Raw genomic sequence first — 24,409 nt, 5'->3', positions numbered from 1 at the left:
TATAGTGTGTATAGTTGAATTTGTTTCAACAAATATGTGTTCCATCCACCCAGCTGAATCTCTTGTTATTATGTCCAAAGTCTTTGGTTTGAAACTCAGTTCTCCAAAAGTAAGCACTTAAACTTTGGATCGTATGTAGAAGAAGACTGGACAGGACTAAATGTATGGGGAGAAGAAAGTCTAGAGCTTAGATCTTTTCCTTAGGATACAAATCAAGTTACACTCTGGTTTCCATGGATCCATATTACTATTTAGGTTTTCATAGCAGATTCTATTTTAGTCTTATAGGCTTCATCGTCTAGGCTAACATTATTTATAATCTATTGCCCATCTGGTTTCTAAAATTAACTTGCTTGTGATCTGTATTATCTGTATCTTGGAACCAAACATGTATTCATTTTTGTAAATTCTGTTAATTGCATTTTAATGAGGTTTTGAGTGCAAGAGAAAATAACCCCTGGGATCTGCCATGTTAACCAGAAGTCTTGGCCATGATTTTAAACACTAGAATCACCTTGTTAACCCCTTGTTCAGTACTTTGTGCCTACTGGCGTTAAGCATTTAAGTGTCCCATTACAGGATCTTTTTATGTTTCCCTCTATCTATAGACATGAGGTTTCAAGTTTGGGCTTGGGAGACTAATCTGTCCCTTTTCATAACATATTACTACAGTGCTAATGTAATCACCTAAGTGTTTTATGTAATTCCTTCATTTTATTTGCTTAGAATTTCACTTCCTTAAACTTAGATTCAACTAATCTTCTTGGGAAGATTAAGGATATAAAAGTTTGTGAACATACTCTTAGAATTGCAGCCTCCACATTCTCTCTCTCCCAACTGAAGGTCTGGCACATGTTTGTTTCCTCTAATGTAATCTAAGATGATATTGTGAAGTATTGAGACACAAAGCTTTTTTTTCCTCCCCTTCTCTTCACTCTCTTTTTGGTCTAAATGATATTAATCAAAAAGTTGAAGATGTGATTTCAGTGGAGCTACATAACTGTCCTGATGCTACTGTCTGTTTTTCATAAACATTTGAAAGATAGCCAAAATTCACCCAACAGCACATTCGTTCTTGCCTTTCACTCAACAGGTCAGTGAGAGTTTTTTAGATCAGAAATGTTTCTCAGAAAATCTAAACAATACACCAGGTCCACCATGGCATCAAGCCTTTGAGTATCATTGGGTGTGTGTGGAGAATAGCCATGAGCATTTAAAAGTAATCCATGGAAATGATTGGAACTTTGAGCTGTGTTCACTGTCCTGAGACAAATATGTCAGAGCAGAGGAAAGAGAGCTATCTCATACAAAGTATTCTTGGCCAGAACAAGGAATAGCCATGGATGGGCTGCTCTGTGTTCTCTTCTATCAAAGTATTGAGAAAATCATAACTTGATTTTATTTTTGCCAGTCCTGAGGCTTAAACTCAGAGCCTGGGAGCTGCCTCTGAGCCTCTTTGTGCTCAACATGAGCCCTGCCATTTGAGCCACAGCACCACTTCTGAATCTTTGTAAGTAGTTTATTGGAAATGAGTTATGGTGACTTTTCTGCCTAGGCTGGCTTTGACCCCTAATCCTCAGGTCTCAGACTCCTGAATATCTAAGATTACAGGTTTGAACCACTAGCACCTGGCCATAACTTGATTGTTAAACCAGAAATTACTAAGAAAGGTCAACATATAAAGATGTCTTAATATTGAATGTATATAATACCTTTTCATTAGATAGAAAGGAGGTTTGTGGTAAAAAAGAAATGTAGAAAAATAGAATTTCCATTTTGCTATGATTCATACATGTAATTCTGATTTAATTTGAAAATCTTAATATATATCATATTATTTTACTTTCAAGAAATATAGCATTTTACTTGAAATAAATATGTCGCTTATATGAAGCCATCTGATATTTCATTGGTCTTCAAACTCTATATTCAAACTGTATATATACAAAATCCATATGTATACAGTTTGAGCAAATAATTGTCATATTACAGTCATATGATAGTCTAATACTTTAGAATGGTTACTATAGGGACAAGCTAACATTGTTACAGCAAGCAATTATTTTAATATTTATTTTAAATATTTAATATTTGATAAACAAGATGAAAGCAAATGTCAATAAACATGTCCTAACATCTGAAGAATCATGTATGATTGTTTGAAAAGTCAGTCACCACCACCACATCCACCTCAAAATCAGATTGTGAAGATAAGCACATTGGGCTTTTAATATCCACTAATCATAAAGTCCTAAAGAGGAAGTACTACAAGATACCACTAAGGTGAAATATTTGTAAGTTTATATAAATACGTATTTCTACATTTGTCTTATTTTAGTAGATTGCTCACATATCTGAATCTTTGTCCCTTTGCTTAGACAGAACTTCAGTTCAATTCAGGGGAAATGTTATCCAATTCTTGTTTGGGGCTAAGAAAGACACTTACTTCAGGACATTGAAACACTTACGTGAAGGCTTTGAGCAAGATTTTGCTTCTTATTACCCAATCCAATTGAGCAACAGAAGGAGAGACTCCAGGAAAAACTGTGGGACAGAGGCCAGGGAATGAGTTATACGTGGAGTAAGGATCTATCCTCAAACTGACCTTTGCTTCTGGGAAGGTCAGTAGTGCTTCAAAATGCCTGAAACCAGGAAAGCTCCTTGTGTGACAACTACAAAGTATATTTTTAAATAGCAACTTCTGAATACTCAAAAGACTTTTTAAAGGAAAAAATAACAACAATTAAAAGGGAATGTCACTACTTTTCAAAAACAGGCTTCCATGATATAGTATAATGCAGTAGGTTATCTCCCCAATGGCTTAGTGTGAACAAGAGAAGAAAACAAAAACAGATCTTTATTTAAAAATACTTTTCAACTGTGCTTCCAAATGAAAGTTTCCTCATTTATATTTAGTTTCTTTAAATCAGAATATATTACTTAGCTTTAACTTACCATGAGTAGTTGTTTACATATAGAAGTTTCTTGTTCCCATAAGCTGGAATAGAACTGTTTGTTTTGTTTTGTTTTTCACTCCTAACATTCATAGTAACATGATATGCTTTAATTTATAGTAAGATACATAGAAATGCAATAAGGCATTTTTTATCTTTTCTATATTCAACAAAGCAAAGAAATCTGCAACTGTCATAAATGTTCAGTTTTTTATATTTCAGCCTAAATAATTTTAGGTTGAAAAACATGACTATGCTTCCAAAGTTATATTTAAATATTTTTAATTCTTTATTCATTATTTTCAAGCTCAATTTGGTATTTCTTTAACAAGTCAAACATATTTACCCTCATTTTCTAAATTTAAGTGGATTTTCCTTAAAAAGCTTTTTCCAAAAGCTACCAAATAACAAATCAAAATGCTTATAAAGTGCAATCAATAGTTTTTCTACACTCGGCATTAAATATAATTTTTGAAACAATTTTTTTTATTTCCTACTTATGTATCTTTCTGCTAGTAAATTTTGGACATTTAGCAGACTAAAAGAGGAATTGACTTCAAGTCAGTTGACTACAAATTTTAAGATTAATTGCTCTTGAATTCTAAGGTGAAACTGCATTTTTTTTCTAGTAATGCCTGATTTTGGAATTTGACTGATTTTCAATGACTAGCATATTTTGAGGTTACTACAGCAGCATTTTACATTTACTCCCTTAGAGTTTTTGACTTGGGATAGAGATTGCTACATTTTTCTAGAGATGGGGAAATGACCTCTGCCTTCCTTCCTCCTCTGCATTGGCCTATAATGCCTAGTAGTTTATCTCTGACTCATATGTGAGAAAAGAGCTGAAGTGTATTTTCTCTATGGAGCTTGTCATTTATCTTTTCAGACTTTACCCACTGGAAATTTCCTCACTTCCCAGACTGTACTATAAACCTTCAGCGTTGTTTGTGCTACTTGGTGATGATTTATGTTTATCTGACCTGATTGGCAATAGGTACTGATTTATTTTTTTATGTATCTTTGTGTGTTTTTATGTTTGTGTATGTATATTGCTACTGGAACTTGAACTCAGGGCCTTGCAGTCTGGCTTAGCTTTTTTGTTTAAGGCTGGTGTTCCACCACTTGAGCCATACCTCTACTTCCAGCTCTTTGCTGGTTAATTGAAGTTAAGAATCTCATAGAGTTTTCTGCTTAGCTGCTTTTGAACCATAGTACTCAGATCTCAGCTTCCTGAGTAGCTAGGAGTAGAGATGTGAGTAAAGAGAGGTTAACCTTATATCTTTTAAATTCTCTGAACCCAGAGTTAGTTATCACCAAGATACATTCGCATATTATACTTAAATGGTTGTGTGTATAAATTTGCTATTAATAGTAAATCTGCATAAAAAATTCTAAAGCATCAACACAGCATAGAAAAGTACCTTTGCTGAGAGATTTATTCTGACAAAAAGAAAGAACTTAGATATGAGCAATAAAGGCTTACTTATACTTTACTAAGTATCCTTAAACTAAAAGTTTAATTTTAAACATTACTTGTCAGTTAGTTGTATAAATTCAAAGTTAGCTGTTTTATGCTAATCTGGAAATGCTTGCATTTATGAACTGTTTCCTTGTGTCAGTTAATTTCTCTATAAAAGTGGCTGAGAATATTTAATTTCTATTTTTTCTGGCACCATGGGAATATTCATCAAGACATCTGACTTAGAGGAATATGTGAGCAATTATTGACCCCTTTCTTACCTTTTCTTCCTCCTCCTCCTCCTCCTCCTCCTCCTCCTCCTCCTCCTCCTCCTCCTCCTCCTCTTTCCCCCCCCCATCCTCCTCCCTCCTTTTCCTCCTCCTCCTCCTCCTCTTTTAATATTAAGGTTTGAACCAAGGAGTTCACATTTGCTAAACAGGTACTCTAATACTTAAGCCGCACCCACAGCCCAGGTTTTCACTGGTTATTTTGGAGGACGAGGTATGTTTCTCACCCATGTGGATGTCTGAACCATAATTTGCCTACTTTTGGCTTCCCATTCCTCCTTGCCATAGCTTCCAGCTTCCCTCTGTGATGATGAATCTTGCAACTTTTTCTGCTGAGACTGGCCTGCAATCATGGTTTTTGTGATCTCACCCTTCCACGTGCTTAGGATGACAAATGCATGCAACTATTCCCAGCTATTGATTAAGAAAGGATCTTGTAAATTTTTCTGCCAGGGCTGGCTTTAAGCCATGATCTTCTCCATCTCAACCTTCCAAGAAGCCAGGATTACAAGAAGTGAATCCTAGAATTTCAAAAGTTGTCTCACATAAGAGGAAGAAACAGGGTATGTTAACTAAATAAGGAAGTTTTATTATCTTATTCAATCATTAAAATTATAAATAAAAGTTATTTAAAATATAATACAATTTAGCCTGACATGGGTGGCTCACACCTGTAGTCCTCACTACTCAGGAGGCTGAGATCTAAGGATTGTAATTCAAAGACAGCCCAGACAAGAAAGTCTGTGAGACTCTTATCTGTAATTACCAGCAGAAAACCAGAAGTGGTGCTGTGGCTCCAGTGGTAGCGCTGTTGCCTTGAGCTGAAGAGCTCAGGGATAGTGCCCAGGCCCAGAGTTCAAGACCCATAACCGACCAAAAAAAAAATATACATATAAAATTTAAAACAATCAAAAGTACAATGTAATCTGAAAGTTTTAAAATCTTATCTTCATGCTAGTAATATAGCACTAATAACATCATATATAAATCATAATGTATAAATGATTAAAATTACTCAGGAAGCTACTATTAGGTTGAATGGAATTATTGAAGAACAAAGAATTATGATACACATTAAAAAATAAATTACAACAGTTCCTTATATAAGACAGAACGTGGGGGTAAAAGAAGTTTAAATAAAGTTAAAAGTACAGGAAACAGACTTATAGTGAGAACAAGTAAACAATACTTTGCTTGAGGGTTTTTAATATAACCATTAAGATAATTTAGAACAAGTGTTTCTAACTCCTTGGGTTCCTGAAGCCTCTCTTGTTAAAATAACCAGAATTAGAAAAATCCTAACATATTCTAACAATATGAAAGGTATCACACACAGAGAAGAACTGTATCACACACTGAAGTAGACAAAAAAAAATGCTTGGTTTGTGAGTCAGCCCTATTTATATCTGAACATATATGACTTCCTTGTTAGTCAAGAAGCTTTGTGGTCTTCTCCCTGTGAGTTTTTTTTTTATTGGAATTGTCTTCTGTGTATAGGAAAGAAGCTCCTCCAAACTGTTTCTAAACAAAGAGAGTTTCCAAAGATCCAACTATGGGTTGGCTTATTTGTATAAATAGCTTCAACCAGTGTATCTGCAATATATACTTAATGAGCTAACCACAGATAACCCATGCTCGAACTGCTGTAAACCCAACAGGTGGACAGTGAAACATTTCCAATTTGGGTCTTGGAAAACTGTAGTTGGTAGATGTTTTTCACAAAAGTGCTTCCGTTCATACCACAGGCATGGTTGGGGGAGGGCAGGGATGATAAGGGGAAACAAAGAAGGAGGCAACATGCTTGGTATGAAATGCACTCATTACCTTGCCCATGTAATTGTAACCCTTCTGTATGGTATTTTCACAATAAAAAACTTATTAATTAAAAAAAGAATAACTGCAGGACATAGATACACTTAATATATTGTTTGAAATATGAGGATGCATGTGGTTCTGGAGAGATACTGCCTCAAATTATGTGGGGAAAGCCTCCTTTAGCACCTTCAATGCCCTTATTTTTCTAGAGAATAATTCCTTTGTTTAAATTTGTTTATATATATATATACACACACACATACAGAGATAATATATGGTATTACAATAGTGAGAATACTATACTCATCAAATATTGCCATCTTTGTTCTCTTCTATGCAAAAGAGTATCATTGCTGTTGCTAATAGACAGGACCCTTTCCCAAAACCATCAGTGTATAATTTCTCATCCCAAAGAAGAATGCATGTGCAGTGATGTGATTAATGAGAATAGAGTCCTACCACCAAGACATAAAATGAAGACACCCAAAGGAATTGTCATGAGAAAGTAAGCAGAGATATCCCAAGAGAGAGACTGCTGCTGTGTTCTTTTAAACGTTAGAGAGTAATTGTTTCTTTTTTAAAAGGAAAGACGCAGGGTAAATAGCAGCTCATTTTCAAACTGGACAAGTTACAAACACTAAATGCAGAGTTTACAGCAGGTTTAGCAGCTCAATTGCCACACTGGACTGTCAATCAAAATTCCATAACCATTCTTGGATAGTTAGAGGTGGAGCTGTGGGTATAGAGCAGTGATTTGACCTAAGCACTTAGAGCAAACACAACTGGAGTCATTGCTGCTGCTCTGTGCTCTTCCAACCAGCTTTTTCAACGGACTTCAAACTGGTAATTATGTCTGTGTCATATCTGAAAGTTATCTAACTTAAACATTTAGCAGGCAAGACTAGTACCTGAAATACTAAAAGTTCTTACTGTGATCTAAATTTTGCTTTGTTCTTGCAGAGTTCAGGGTGTATTTGGATTTCTTCTTTCTTTCAAAGAGTAAAATAGGTGGGGTATTAGAGGCATTCAGGCAATTATTCTGTCTGTAACTTTGAAATAAGTGTTTGCATAGAAAATCAAGAGAATGCATGGTCAGGTGCAGCAATTTTATTGCGGTCCTGCCAGTAATGTCTGTATTAGTGTGAAAAGAGGGAAAACACTAAAAAAAATTTGAAATTATTTAAATCCCCCAACATACTGATGTCTATGTACATACAACAATCAAGGGATAAATTAATAGGGAAATCATCTGAAAAGGAGAATATTCACGTATAATGATGTTTTATGCTTAAGGGTATGCATATTCCAGAAAGAATGTTAAATTACAGATAGCGATGTTCTACCTGAACATGACTATGTTCTAACTTGTGTTAACATTTTTAAGGTAGAGTTGGTTATCTTCCCAATATTGCAGGGAGAATTTATTCTCCCTTGCTTTAGATGGACAACATTAACAAATAGAGGTCACAGAGACAGTCTCCATTGCTGGCATTCCTGGCTTGGTGCTGGTCAACAGGTGACTTCTGTGGCTTATTTAAGAGAGGATTTTGCAATTTTATTTTAACCTCAAGTTGGAGAATTTGGTTATCAGACTTCAATGCTGACTTGTGCTCCTGAATCTGTGATATAACAGCTAATAATAAGGTATGTAAAATAACACAAAACATTAACCATTGAGTAAGTGCCCATTTCAATTTGTAAATTGTCCCCAAAGTATTTTCCATGGTAATCTAAATTTTTATAAAAGGCACTCACTGAAGCTGAATCTACTTGTAGAGATTATCAGAACAATTGCCTTCCATGAAGCAAGTGAAATGTATCTATTTTATGTATATTATATATTTTATATATAAAATATTCCTTTTACTGGGGTTTTATTTGAGACTTGCATTATGACATAGTCTTCTGTAGGAACAAATAATATTTGTATGCATTAACTTCATTGTGATTATTGTAAATAACTGGAAATGTAGCCTCGGGGATTAAAAACACACACAGAAGGGAGTTGTTTGCCTCAGTGGACAGGATGAAGGATCATGGAGTGCTGAAAAATATGCTTACAGATTGCAATAAGAAAGGCTACCCATGTTCATTCAAAAAATTATGGCTTTGGTTTTTGTACAAAGACCTATGCAATTCTACTTGCAACTTGAGTGGTTAATGTTGTTACTCAGTATTCTAGAGCATCTGTAATACCATAATCATGGCATTTAATCAAATATTCCCGCACAAAAGATATCAGGCAATTACTACATTAATGTAGATTGCCAAAATTATAATTACTTTATACAGAAAAAAATAACATAATAGATAGTCATGCTATAGAAAATATATTTTATCAATTTTAAAGACGTTTATTCATTCTAGCGTTATGCAAATGACCATCTCTGGAGAATCACATTATATACTGCTTCTTGTTTATTCATTCAACAAATATCTGTTTGCCCAACATAAATACTGACCATTTTCTGTACTCAACTTTATTGACTTAGAGCTGTGAGTTTTCAAATGATTTCTCAGTACAAGTATTAGCATCATTTAATACAGGGACTGGTGTCTGTACAAGGTCATTGCTTTTCTGCATAGTCAAGAAATCCTCCATTAAGTTCGGTACCATGGTGTTTATGTTTGTTCTTTAGAGATGATAAAAGATCAGTGGAGTCCTAAGTATCTTCAGTCTGTGGAGTCTTGGGTTGCTTAGAAACCAGTGACTATAGGCTTGCTATGGCAACACAATTTATCAGTGAATGCAAAGCTAACTTAGCTGGCCTTGTACTCTCTATAGTTTGCTGGTAAGAATATTCAGATAATCCTTTCTATCTATATTTTTATTCTTTTGCAATCAAGCTAAGTGACATAATAATATGATTTAAACAACTTAGAAAATAATAATTCTAATAGATTTTAACTACACAAAAGCTAAGCTTAATTTCTGCATGTATGTTTATTTCAAATCATGATGTGGGCTGGCTTCTATCATATCTATACATATATAAGTGTGTGTATAGATATACACAGATATATTTTGTATTAGATAAAAATCATAAGAAAGCAAAACTAGGACAGTATATTTTTATTGGTGAATATGTGCTAAGTAAAAGGTTTGTAAATATGTTTCATATTAATATTTCTATGTAAATAATCTATATATCTATGTACTATAATGATATTTTATTACTAACTCCTTCTTTGTAGATCATATAAATCTTGTCTCATAATCTTATGTTTAAAATAATATTCCATGTAATGGACAATGAATATATTCAAAACAGATTTGATCTGGAAAACACATTTTGAAGTCATTAAAGAGATATCAGAGAACTTGCTCTTCTTCAAGAGCTTCTGGCTCCTGTTCATTTACATTGATTTTACTCAGGCTGATGTTAGTCATGCTTTTAGATTTTAAAAACAATTTTTAATGATTTACATATTTGTCCTGTATGTGAGCTAAAATCTTCCCTATTCTCTGTATATGTGAGTGCTGTATTTATGTTATTTCCCTATTAATTCCAACTTGGTGTTTATCACAGTTAATACTAAAGCAAGTAGTCTCTCCTGAGACAAGAATAATACAAGGCTGTATTTATTGTTCTTCTCTCCAGGGTTTTGGCATTTATACATTTTGTTTTGATATTTAAGAGTTCACCATATTCAAGATTCTCTTGAGAGTCAATAATGCAGTTTGTCTCTATTTTTCACAGGACATTATTAAGACATGAGTGTGTTCAGGTATTAGATAGGAAATTGGCTTGTAGAAAATAAAAATTCAGAGGTTGGAGTTGTGGCTCAGTTGGTAGAGTGATAACCAATGAGCAAAAGTGGCAAGTTCAAGTCCCAGTCTTGTACATTTAAAAAAGAGAATAAATATTCATGAGCATGGAAAGGAAATACAATAGGCAAATGGAAACAACATGATACAACTATTTATATGGAAAGGAATTATAGTAGACCAATGGAAACAATGTGGTACAACTACTTGTTAGTTGTTCATTACTTATTATTTGGAAAATTATTAAATCCTTTTAGTAACTAAAAAATCATTTTAATCAAGATGTCTGTGTATTAGTGATAATGGACACATAGCACAACTGCTTTGGATCATTGAAAATGTTTGTGAAAAGCTGAGGAGGAACATGTCATTTGTGAACTACAATAATATAATAAATGCTAATGTTGTTCATAAGAATATTTTTGAATATAGGAAAACTAGATGATATATCTGTTTTATACATTTCAATTTTTATACAGAGCAATTCCATCTGTTCTTTTTGACATTGCATGTGTCATGCCTGCCACAGTACTGGAAAACCACCAGCCTTTTAAACTTGATATCAAGTAACTTGAAAAGGCCCAGATACCTCTTGTGTCTTTTTTTTAAATCTGTCATGTGTTACTTATCCTTTAGTTTAGTTTACAATAATTCAATCAATATTGAATCCCAAATTATCTGTCAGTTCCATAAAATTTAGGATGTGATGATAAAACCTATAAATATACTTTCAGGTAAGTACATTATAAAAATTTGATATGGTGTAATCTTCCCCTGTGTTACTCAGAAAAGAACAAATACAATGTAAATGGAATTTTTAAAGACCTTCTTCTGTGGGCAGGATACCACATAGAGTTATATGATATCATATTTGCTTTGTATTAATATTTTTAATATTTAATATTGTTAATATTTGCTGCATATAGTATTGGAAACATTACCACATGAGTACAATTTTATTTTTTTCCAAAATGATTCAAAACAGGAATCACTTTGAAGTCATGTTTCTTGCCTACTCTAAGAGAAAACTTTGTTTGCATATTTACTTTTTTTAAAGAGATGTGATCTAAAGTTTATGTGCTTACATAAGAGCTCAGAATCACTTCATATACTTTCAGCCTAAATCAGCTGAGTCAATACAAAGGTTTACTTGGTCCTCCTGTATTAGGGTACTTTGACCCAGGCTGGCTGTCTTTGAGTACCTAGAAATACAACAATATATGTCTTAATTCTTATCCATAGTGGCAGGAACTGGATCAAAGAAAGTGGACAGAAAATAACTTGCCAGCAAAGATAGCACAGTAGCATTGTTTTCATAACTGTTTGAGAGATAATATGTAGTATTACACTCCTATTTTACTAACCACAAGAAATGATTAAATAGAACATTGGCATTTGTAGAAGCATGATCATTGTGAAACGGCATATCAGAAGACAGTGACAAGCTATGATATTTTGCTTCTATAGTTAGTGCAAAAAGGCAGCCTTAGAAATCACCAGGTGATCTGTGGTTTTGGGAATCCAAGATGCTTGCTATTACTCAAAGAACCTAGATGTTAAAGGGAAAGGAGATATTACCATCTTATTTTTAAGAAAACTTAGGCAGATGTACACCTTAAAAAATGAGATTTATTCTACCACAATGGATAAACTTAGTCAAATTTATTGATTATGTGTTATCTTTACACATGAAAGCAAATTCTTGAAACATCTTTAACATTTCATACATCATATTAATCTAAAATAGTCATTGCCTATTTTTATTTTAAATTTTATTTGTGTACAATTGGATGGATATTAACAGTCTTCAATGGTAGTCACTACAGAATGAAAAGAAAAAGGTATTCTAAGTGATTGCTTTGCACCAAAATACTTTAAAGAAATAATCAACACAGGATTTTTCTCTAGTCCCAAACAATCTGGCAAACAAACCAAAGAATGTTCAATAAATAACACGAATCATATTTAGTTTTCATTGTTTGAATTTTAATCAATTCAACAATGTCAATCATGCTGGGTGATGGTTGCTCATGCCTATAATCCTAGCTACTCAGGAGGCTGAGATCTGAGGATCCGGGTTCAAAGCCAGCCGGGCAAGAAAGTCCATGAGACTCTTATCTCCAATAAACCACTAGAAAACCGGAAGTGGTGCTCGCCTTGAACTGAAGAGCTGAGCACCCAAACCCAGAGTTCAAGCCCCACAACCAAAAAAAAAAAAGAATGTCAATCATTTTCTACTATAGACTAGTAAATACAAAGTTAAGAGAATAAGTGGGGGCTGGGAAGGTGGCTCAGTGGTAGAGCGCTTGCCTTGCATGAGGCCCTGGGTTCGATTCCTCAGCACCACACAAGAAAAAAGAAAAAAGCCGGAAGTGGCGCTGTAGCTCAGGTGGTAGAGCACTGGCCTTGAGCTGAAGAGCTGAGGGACAGCGCCCAGGCCCAGAGTTCAGGCCCCATGACTGGACCCCCCCCCCCAAAAAAAAAAAGAGAATAAGTGGTAGAAAAAGTTTCAGTTTGGTATAAATTATTTTGTGTACTGTGTATTGAACTACCATAAGAGGCCATGTTACTTAGCTGAAACAAGTACATCACAAATCATATGAACTCTTTGTTTCTTCTAATTCAGGCAATAATCTGTGCTTTTGTGTGCAGAATGACATGTTAATTTTGATGCAATTCAAATGCATATGTAACTATATTACATAAAACATATATTTAATAAATAACATAAAAATACATATAACTAAAATGGAAATCAAACATCAAGTGGTAAAAATAAATCAAGATCCAATAAATATAGTAGAGTTAAAGAAAGAAAGAAAGGAAACTGAAAATGCTATAAAAATGGTGGTATTTTCCCATATCTCAGGAAATGGGAATGTTTAATGGCTTTTAATTTGGAGTTTCATGAAATGACTTGCATGTTTTATAAATTTGTTTCACCTCAAATTTTTACTTGATAAAACATATTCAGATGGTGTCCGCATCTCACTTCACATTTACATCTCTACCCACTAAAAAGAGACATCATGGAGTAGGATAGTTTTCTAGCAACAACAGTGAGCTACAGGCAGAGAAAGAACTTGTGTCTTAGAAGTCCCTGAGGACTTCCATGCTAATCAACCAGTATAAATAGCAGGACTAGTAGAATCATCTGAGGATAACATTCCATACCAATGGAGATTCCATAACCAGGATAGGAGAAAAGTTATATCCATGAACATGAAAGAGAACAGTCACAATAAACACGTGAAGCCTTGGCTTGTTGAATGGAGAACAAGGAGGTTAATAGACACGGGCATAAAGACAAGATTTCAAGACACTTCAAACTAACAGCAATAGAAGAGTTTTTCTATGCAGCTCACAAGATAAAGTACTTTAACCATTGTCATGCCTCCATATTGTGAAGCAGATTTTAATGGTGTTCCTGAACTATCAGGGCTAAAATGCAATTTAATAGGTAAGTTAAACTTCTCTACTATTCAAAACATTATGTGGAGATCCAAAGTGAATGTCATATTCTCCCCCTGTCTCCCTCCCTCTCTGTCTCTTTCCCTTCCCTCTGTCTCTGTCTTTCTCTCTCTCTCTCTCTCTCTCTCATCTCTCCTCTCTCTTCTCACACCTGCTCTGTAAATTTGTGATTTCTTTTCTTTTTTTTCCAAGGAAGTAATCAGTTTTCATAAAGACATACCTAGGACAACTGAGACACTTCAGTAATTTTGAATTATTCTGACTTTATAAGATATCTACCACACACATTATAAAATAATCTGCTACTTTTTCTTCAGAGTTGGTTCTAATTTTTTCTCAAAACAAGTTATCCAACTATGACTTAAATAAAACAATGTAAACATTTTATCACATTTCTAGAAAAAGCATTTGCCTTTGAAAGTTTCATATGATATACACCTTGTGTGTGTCTATATATAGTGAGCATTGATATACTAGTGGTACATAAATGTACATATTTATGTACATTTTGCAAAGTATTATATGATGCCTTTTTTAAACCAAAAAACACATTTAGTAAAAAAAAATTGCTCTCAATTTAAATGCTATGGATTCTTAAGAAAATGTTGAGTATGTTTCAAAATATCCTTAAGATTTAGTTTGTGAAGCACTCCAAGCCACACTGCTGGTCTCTTGCAAAACAGAAACTCAGGCTGCACCAAGAAGAGTTTCTTTTGTATTTATGGCTATTAACAAAACAACTGGAAAATAAGGTTTTGATTTCACTGTGGCTTTTTGTAGGTGGTTTTTATAAAAAATATTTTATTGTAAAGATGCTGTACAGAGAGGCTACAATTACATGAGTAAGGTAATGAGTACGTTTTCTTGTCGAACATTGTTACCCCCTCCTTTGTTTTAGTTCACAGGTGGTTTTATAACCACTAGTAAGAGCTGCTGTGTCACACAAATGTAGGACTTGTGCCAAATGTTTCTTTGAACTGTCAAACTACCAGGCAAGAGGATCATAATGCCCCATTCACAAAACAAAAAAGGAGGGGTATATTATTTTCTCTGTGGTGGTATTTTTGAAATAAGCTTTTGTTATGCTTTATACTTCTTAGAAACAATCTCCGTAGTTTACAAATAAATCTGATTAGGTGTGCTTCTTCATCCCTTGAAACTCTGTGAATGTGGGTGTGTATATGTGTGTGAGGGTATGTGTGTTTGTGTCTGTGTGTGATTTTTAACTCTTTCAGAAAGCTAAAGCTCCTGTTATGTGTCTTTAAACATTAGATTTCAAATGGTGCAAATGTCAATAAGGTTTAAAAGGCAAACTTTGTGAGTATTTGATATTTATTAAATAAAATAAAGTCACTAAGTCATATCATGCTCTTAAGGATTATAAACCTTTGTTTGAATACAAAGGTGACTGTCTATAAGCAGATTAAAAATTTTTTATAACATAATGTTTTGTCCAAGCTAAGAGCCATTATCTGTAAACTAGTTTTTCTTACCCTTTTTTATTTGCCAGTCATGGAGTCTGAACTCTGGGCCTGGACACTGTCCCTCAGCTCTTCAGCTCAAGGCTAGTGCTCTACCACTTGAGCCACAGCACCACTTCTGGCCTTTTCTGCTTATGTGGTGCTGAGGAATCGAGCCCAGGGCCTCATGTATGCAAGGCAAGCACTCTACCACTGAGCCACCTTCCCAGCCCACTAACCTATATATTAAACTTTATTCTAGTCTGGGTATCTTATATCTCTCAGCATTCAAATCTATTCTACTTTCAACTACAATAAAATGTCTTTCTGCCCTATAAATATTTAAATTAATTGAGTAATTTTTCTTATAATATTTTTAAGCTTAGTGTTTTATGAGTGCCTGCCAGGACTTTTCCTCCTGTTCCAACATATCATACTTAGGTGCTTAGTTATTTTATTACTTGGATATTTTTGTTCTTTCTTCTAATAAATTTCTACCTTCTATATAAAGATAATTTCTCTGACAAATTGTGCTGGTGCTAACATTTCCTTGAGTTTCATAGCATAATTTCAACTTTGACTTTATTTTTTTCTTCTAGAGAAGAAAAACTGTTGACCTAAGAATTTGATCTAACACCTTTTTTTGGGGTGTGTGTATGTGTGTGCGTGTGTGTGTGTGTGTGTGTGTGTGTGTGTGTGTGTGTGCTGTATGAAATTTACATATTGACCTCACCATGCCCACATAAGAACTGTCCACAAACACTTAGAGTTTCCTGTTTAATTTCTCCTTTACACACCGATCCCCACTTTGCTTCTTTCAACATATTTGTAAGGTCATTCTTTATTTCTAAGGCAATATGCCACCCTATCTCTTGATTCATTGAACTGTGGTGGTTTGTGACTAAACTTTATCTCAATCATCTGCACTTTTAAAAATATCCTTGAACAGTCCTTTAAAATGATGTTAACAATCTCCATTTAAATTTTCAACACTTTCTTGGTATTCCATTATACTCTTGTACTATTTAATATTTCCTTTTAAAATTTGCATGTATGTATATATGTTTATTTTCACATGTAGCATCCTTCCTTACTATGCAAGACAGATAGAATATCTTATTAGTTTAAAGATATCAAGTAATAATAATAAACTAAATCTATGTTCCTATCTGATACATAAACATGGACATATATGTGAGAAAATAGGTATGAATAAATCTCCATTGTTATTTCTAAGAATTAAATAAATATTTTTTTCTTAGTTTTGCACTGGCAACTAATGCTTTGAGATAATTTCTGGCTCAGTAGAATGGAGTCTGACTTTGTGTATGTGTGCCAGAACTGAGGCTTGACCTCAGGCCTCCTGATCTGACTTGGCTTTTTGCTCAAGGATAATTGGCACATCTACCATTTGAATCATATTTCAATTTCAGGCTTATAAGTGGATAATTGGAGATAAGAGTCAATCTTTTCTCCATAGGTTAGCTTCAAACCAAGATCCTCAGATCTCAGCCTGTAGGCATGAGCCACCAGCAACAAGATTGGAATCTTTCACTTGATCTCAAAGTGATTTTGTTAATTCCTTTCTCCAGGATATGCTCACTCTTGATTGTTTTCATGTGTACATGAAATTTTCTCTCTGTGAAATATTGTTACTTAAAATATATGTTCATTGTATACAAATATTTTGAAAAGAATATGTAAAATGAGTTATCAGTTGATTGCATATTCATCTTAATTTTCAAGAAAAGAATATGGGTTCTTTTGTCAGTCTGAGTTTTAACCCTGTTTAGTAAATACTCATTGGGTTACTACAAAAAATTAACTAAAGAGACTAGCGGGATACTTCAATTGGTTAATAAAGGAATACATAAAGATACTTCAATATTTTATAGATAGTAAGCATCTAAGATGTGTTAGCTTTTTATCATCATCTTCATCAATTGCAAATTTTTGCTTACTATACAATCTAGAGTTATAATACATATTGTACTGATATGTTTTACTTGAACTACACACAGGAAATAATGATTCAAATTCTAAAAACAAAACGTTAGATACTATATTTTGCTATCAATACTATCATATAACTACATTTTTAAGTTGTTTACCATATGACTTGATGTTCAACTTGAGAAAATAGACTCTTTATAACTTTCCTCTTTGACAAGACATCAGAAATAAATTATTCTGTTGTGCTTAGTTTCAAAACTTCTTGAATAAGGCTGAGATTAGAACTTGAGGTACATGTCACACTTCTTATAGATCTTTTGTAATGCATCTGATGTCTCAATATTTGTGTTACTCAACTTATATTCTACTTGTATTCTTATAGTCAGCTTATCTGAAACAATATGATGATAATTTTCCTAAACCTTAAAATTGCTAAGGGAAATCATATTTTCCACATTCTCAAAGTGAAGGAAGTCATTCAAAACATGACACAAACTTAAAAGGGAGTGACTGGAAGTTAATGAAATAAAGTATTTTTTTAAAATTTCAACATACAGTAAGCACTATAAATGGTCAAGTATTAAAAGGTCAGTGGTCAGAGGTCTGACTATTTCCTTACAAACTAACCTCTAGAAAAAGTGAACAAGAATGTTAGAAATGTTTTAATGGAAAAAAATGGCTAATATAATTCAGAAAATTCATTAGCCTCACTCAGCTGTTTACAATAACAATGAAAAATCAGCATGCATTTTTTTTTTTTGTCACTTATGGGGCTTGAACTCTAAGCTTGGGCACTGTCCCTCAGCTCTTCAGCTCAAGGCAAGCGTTTTACCACTTGAGCTACAGCACCACTTCTGGGGTTCTAGTGGTTTATTGGAGATAGGAGTCTCATGGTCTTTCCTACCCGGACTGGCTTTGAACCACGATCCTCAGATCTCAGCCTCCTGAGGAGCTAGGATTACAGGCATGAGCCACCGGTGCCTAGCCAGCATGTCTTTTAAACTCATTGCTCAGTCTAAACCAATGTGAATGATTTAGACAGCCCTTCTCACACATTGTTGTCTATATGTGAGAATTAAAAATTACTAAAATGTTCTCTACCTAAAAAACTTACACACAATCCTAGACAACTCAATAAATAGAGTTTATATGTATGAGAAAGTTTTGCATAGTTTTTGTAAGAAAAGTGAATTTGAAAAAAAATAATGATCTTCATAATAAATATGAGACTGGTAAGAAACAGTATCTCATTCATTATATAAGATTTTGACACAGGAACAAACTCTATTCATAATGGCTTGAAATACTTTCAAGCCATGTAATATGAAAAATTACAGAAATCATTGTTTGGATATATTTTATATCATATACATGCTTGCATTAAGTTACTGTGGTAGTTAACATTATCTAACTAGGTTACTGATTCTATTCCTTGGTTACTTCAAGGAACAGTTCTTGTTTACTTCAAGGAGTCAAAGCAGGACATGTTTCATTTTCCTGTAATTTTTCATCTTTCTTGATTTATTTTATACATTTTCTAAAATAAAATATTGCTTATTATATTAGTAATAACTAAGTTTTTTAATAAACAAAATCTATGCTTCGCCCAATGCCAAGCCCATGTTATCACTCTTATTTATCTTTACAGTGGCTTTGTGAAGAACGTGCCACTGTGGCTAAAACTATCATGTAGATGCCAAAGAGTCATACATTCAGGAAATAATGAATGCCTAATTCAGACTTGGGCCAATTCACAAACGTAGTGAAGAATTGTATACCCATGATATGAATAAGCAGCATAACAGCCTACTACTGGAGTTAATTCTCCTTTTAAAATATTATTATTATTATTATTATTATTAATTATTATTATAGTTACTGAGAGTGTTCATTCAGTCCTTTGATTAGCCAATAAGAGCCTGTTCTGTGCTGTGGAGTCTCTGAAGTGAGCTAAGCAGACATGTTCCCTGTTTCATGGACACACCATTCTAGTAGGTTCGGAGAAGGGACTAAAATCTCAATTGTTGAGTTTGGCAGCAGAAATAGGTGATCTGTTAGAAACAAAGTAGAAGGGAAAACAAGGGATGAGGTGTCCAGGAAAGGGGGTTGCGGGGGCAGAGAAGTACTGCTTAGGTGGCTAGCAGATAAGGCTCCTTTTGACTGTTGTAACTACTAGCCTTGTTTAGCCATTTTTCTAAATTAATTGCTTAGCTCTTTTATAAAATGTTTCTATATTGTAAGGATGCTGTACGGAGGGGTTACAGTTACATGAGCAAGGCAATGAGCACATTCATAGTTATCCCTTCCTTGGTTATTGCCCCACTATCCCTTCCCCCACCCCACCCCATCCCACCCCCACCCAAAGTTGTAAAGTTCGTTTCCAATATACTGTCCTGTGGGTATCATTGTTATTTTGTTTTGTATGTATTTTTTTTAAGAAAATAGGAGCAGGGGCTGGGAAGGTGGCTCAGTGTAGAGTGCTTGTCTTGCATGCCTGAGGCCCTGGGTTCGATTCCTCAGCACCACATAAGCAGAAAGTGGCACTGTGGCTCAAGTGGTAGAGCGCTAGCCTTAAGCTGAAGAGCTCAGGCCCCACAATTGAAAAAAAAAAAAAAGAGCAATGGCTATGTCAGTTTGATTGTGACAATCATTTCACAAGGTATTCATGGATCAAAACATTGCCTCAAAATTTTTACCCATTATACATGAGAACGAAGTAAAATGTGAGTAGTTACTTCACTTCAATAAAACTCAGCAACATCAGAGTTCAAACCAGGTCTCCGTGACTTGCCAAATGATATGTTGTCTCATCATTTAAAAAAGAGGTAAATTTATCCTAGATGTACACTAGTTATTAGGGAAACCATGGGACCTATGTTTCTTTGGGTCTGGCTTACTTCACTTAATATAATTTTTTCCATGTCTTTTCATTTCCTAACAAATAGGGTGGTGGCATTCTTTCTGATGGAGGCATAGAATTCCATTGCAAAAAAAAAAAAATATATATATATGTATATATATACCATATTTTTTCTAATTTGGGGAGGGGAAGGGAAATAACAAAATGCTGAAACAATGATACAGGTTGACCCATTGTAACAATGAGATGTACTGGACACTATGTTGAAAATGAACTTTACAACTTTGTGGGTAGGGAGGAGTTGTAGAGGTGGGGAGGGAAAGGATGGTAGGAGAAAAACAAAGGAAGGGGTAACAATGCTCAACAGGAAATGTACTCATTACCTTACTCATGTAACTGTAACCCCTCTGTAATATATATATATATATATATATATATATATATATATATATATATATAAAGAGCTATTCCAAAGAACTGTGGCCATGCTGATGTCGTTATATTGATATTTTAATTTTTTTCCATTTTAATAAGTATAACTAGTGCTGAGGTGGATTTACAAAATGCGAGGTGTACCTTCATATAAAACATATCCCTTAACAATACAGTAGGTATGAACTTTTGCAATGCAAACCCAATGTTATTTACTCTAGAGTGGCATAGCATTTTGCAGCCTTGTTTTGCAAGATATATACATTCATCAAGATCCATGGTTGTGTACACTTGATTGGTCTGTGCTTTCTGAGTCTTGCATGCTAAACTATTCAGGAGCCCTTTTCTATGGGGTTGAACAATTGACAGTTGCCTCTAGGGAAGTAAATTTGATTTTCTGGACTGTCCAAGAGAATGTGTGACATTTTCCTTTCTAAAGACAGTCAGAACAGTTGGATGGGTAAATAATGCTGAGTAAATAATGATCCATGTAAAGTCGGTGTCCATTTCAGAATCTATTTTACCTAAAATATATTTCTCTAATCATATTTATATTTTTTATCAGAATTTAAGTGTCACATCACTTGCTTAAAATATTCTCTTTAAAGTAGGTTTTATCTGCTTTTGTGCTGCTGACCTGTTTCTAAATTGTCTTTTTGGTGTGTGTGTTCATGGAAATTAATATTGCAAAGAAGATACCAAAAAAGACTTCAACACACAGGATATATCTACAAAAGAGATCTTCTTTGTTGTTGTTGGTGGTGTTGGTGGTGGTGGTGGTGGTGGTCATGGGGCTTGAACTCTGGGCCTGGTCACTGTCCCTCAGCTCTTCAGCTCAAGGTGAGCACTCTACCACTGGAGTCACAGCACCACTTCCGGTTTTCTAGTGGTTTATTGGAGAGAAGAGTCTCACAGACTTTCCTGACTGGGCTGGCTTTGAACCGTGATCCTCAGATCACAGCTTCCTGAGTAGCTAGGATTAAGAGATCTTCTTAAAATATATACTAAATTAATTATCTCCTTCTTTATATATACAGACAAAAATAAAAGAAAGGAGATTGCCCTGTTTCCTGAAATTTCTAATTCTTTTAAAGTATAAAGAACAGAACATATTGAGATGGTACTGATTGCTACCACTTTACCCTAAGTGGTCTAAAATTTTTAAACAAAACCCTAATATCTGAATATACCTAAAGTATTTTTATGATTTCCTTTTACTTTGTAAATAGATGTGTCATTAAAGTCATCCTAGAAAAGCAGCAGTGATTGAGGAGAAAAGATGTGCTTGTTTTTACCACGTACAAATGGGCCCAGAAGAGAGACAGCATAGCGATAAGAATTGTTTCAAAGATGATCTCATGAGAAAATATGTTTCTGCCACTGTTGCTTTATTTCAAGAATGACCTGGAGGCATTTCTCTAGTGAGAATATCACATATAAGCCCATATAGCCTTCTGATTCTGAGAATTTCTTTGTGAGATTAGAGTCCTGATATTAAGGGTATTGCTTACCCCCAAGTAAAAGCCCTTCTCTTTCAATTAGATATAAACATAATTACATTTTAGAAATGACTGATATATATGATTTTCACTACATATCCTCAGTCCTAACTCAATTTGGATGTTATTTCACAGTCAGAGTTTGACTGAATTTTAAGTGATTACATTTTATTTTTGTAGAATGATTTCTCTGTGATCATGAAACTTTTTTGTTAAAAACAAAGAGTAAATGAGAAATGGTTAAGAATTCTCATCTAGAACAATAGGCTATTTCCTTTGTACAAATCTGTCATCCTTGTTGACTGATAGAGTTTCCAATAGTTTACAAAAGTGTCATATTTTAGATGTATGCTGTGTAGTGTGTAGCACCCTTTAATACATTCTGAGATGACTTGTGCAATCTTATTCATGATAATGTATGGCTACGTTCCTCTGATTTAATCAGTCTGTGCCACTTTCGGTTCAACATCTGGAATGATTATTGTGTGCTAAAACAGCATATATTAGGGGTGGTCCAGTAATCAGTTGCTTTTGTTTCTCTGGCTTCTGACTTACTTGGATGGGTACAGAGCCAAAAGGAAAAAAAAAAAAAAAAGCACTGCTGAGTATCTCAGATAGAGGTAATGGGTTGTCAACAAAAATAGAACATTAGCCAGAAGTCAGATGTGTGTGGGTTACTTTTATTTCCTTTTTTTTTTAACTCCTCTGGCAGTAAACCATACTTTAGGATCTGACGTTGTAATTTTGTAAGTGTATTTAAGCTCTCACATACATGTGTAGTGAAGGGTTCAGGACAGGAATTTTCTGCAGAAAAACATTTGGTCCTGTTACGAATTGTGTGTTCAGAAACTTGGAGCATATAATTGAAAATTTCTTCTTAACCTTTTTCAAGGTAAGTCATATGATTCTCCTTTAAATTAAAAAATTATATATTTAGGAAATTTTCCATCTCTTAAATGATAGATGACTGTATCATAAATACTCTTAAGAAGATATATAAAAGGAAATAAAAAATAGTAGATACTTTTCTAAAACCTCTAGCTTTATTTTAAAATAGGTTGGTGGGGGTTTGTTCCAGTTTGCTATGTTTTGTATTTAAATGGTATAAAAACTGTATCAAATTATAAATAACATTTCACTTCTTGATACTTAATATCATGCTTATCTATAAATAAATATATTGGCTAAAATTGAAAATGATTTATAATCTAATTTGACCCATAGTAGAATTTCCCTTTTACACTACTCCAATAGGTTTATATTATGAGGAAAAGATTTGTAAAGGAAGATTAATCTAGTGAGATTACTTTTTATAAATGATTTATAATGCTTGTGTCAATATTCTATTCAGTACATATTTTTTGAATATTCATTAGTTCATAGAGTTATTAGCTACTTTAGTTTTTAATTGCACAATTTTTGGAAATCTCAATGTTGTCTCCATGGTTAGATGTATATTTTAGACACATGCTTACCTAAGTATGTTTCATTATTTATATATGTTGTTATATATAATTGAAATTGTTGAAGTATATGAAATATGATGTGATGATACTAAGAATGGTAAAAATGTAGGGATATAAAGCAATAATCTAAAATTTAATTAGTATAAAATTATGTAGAAAAATAAAAATGAGGCGAAATTAAAGTCCTTGGCAATTCAGGAAGCTTAATACATGTATTAGTGAATATTCTTTTGAAGTGGTAGCAGTTTTTCTCTCTGTTCATCCTGGAGAGACTAACTACAAGGCTCAATTAATTTTACAGAGTAACTATAAATAATATAAATGATATAAATATTCTACAGTAAATTTAAACCATTTCCAGAAGTTTCAAATATTGTCTTAAAATAAATATTAAAAGTTTTTGTATAGTTTTAGAACTTGTCAAGTTTTCTTTGATGGCTTTATATATGTGAAGTCTTTTGGAGTTAAAATGAAACATTGTTTAGTACCAGTTTGGATGGAAATCAAATGCAGTCTTCAATTTTTTTTCTTATATACAAAATCTAATGGCTCTTTGATGTTTATGGAAGGAAAAATGTAGATCTTTTCATCTATCAAAATTACTATTAAATCATAACAATAAATCAAAGATGAAACCATCAAATAATAGCTTAAATAGCCTGTGGGAAATAATCATGCTAAATAGGAGGAGTACACTTGTACAGAGCGTATTAAATTTTATTTTTTTCTCAGAACTCATGGTTGCTGCTCTTATTGTTGATGAAAATTTTAGCTATATTCACATACATTCATTTTTGTGTGTTGTTTTCTATTTCCAAATAAGTTAATTCTGTATATAGTTTCTGTTTTAATCTCAACCTTTTTTAGTTCACTGGGATAAAATGAGTCTAACCTTCCAAGTAGCGTTGTCCTAGGATAGTAGCTATTTTTACATTTGTGTGGTGTTTTATTGTTTTACAAATAGTCATTTCTATTTTTGTA

The 24,409-nt window shown here is 33.6% G+C and overlaps 1 protein-coding gene across 3 annotated transcripts in view; it reads left to right on the top strand.

Annotated features, from left to right (window-relative positions):
• Nucleotides 1-7,274: 7,274 nt before the first annotated feature.
• The window catches only part of Cd36 (CD36 molecule), a 53,915-nt gene continuing 36,780 nt past the window's right edge, over nt 7,275-24,409 (top strand). The window contains exon 1 of one of the 3 annotated variants that reach the window (XM_042684567.1): nt 7,275-7,361. The gene's annotated coding sequence lies outside the window, so the exon portion shown is untranslated. Of the gene's footprint in view, nt 7,362-22,614; nt 22,855-24,409 lie in introns of those variants that run through there. The other 2 variants (XM_042684566.1, XM_042684565.1) reach the window with 2 other exon arrangements.

This window comes from Dipodomys spectabilis, unplaced genomic scaffold (assembly GCF_019054845.1).
Source record: "Dipodomys spectabilis isolate Male_0828 unplaced genomic scaffold, ASM1905484v1 ptg000089l, whole genome shotgun sequence".
In the NCBI taxonomy this organism is placed as follows: Eukaryota; Metazoa; Chordata; class Mammalia; order Rodentia; family Heteromyidae; genus Dipodomys; species Dipodomys spectabilis.
This window is presented reverse-complemented; position numbering and strand designations above follow the sequence as displayed.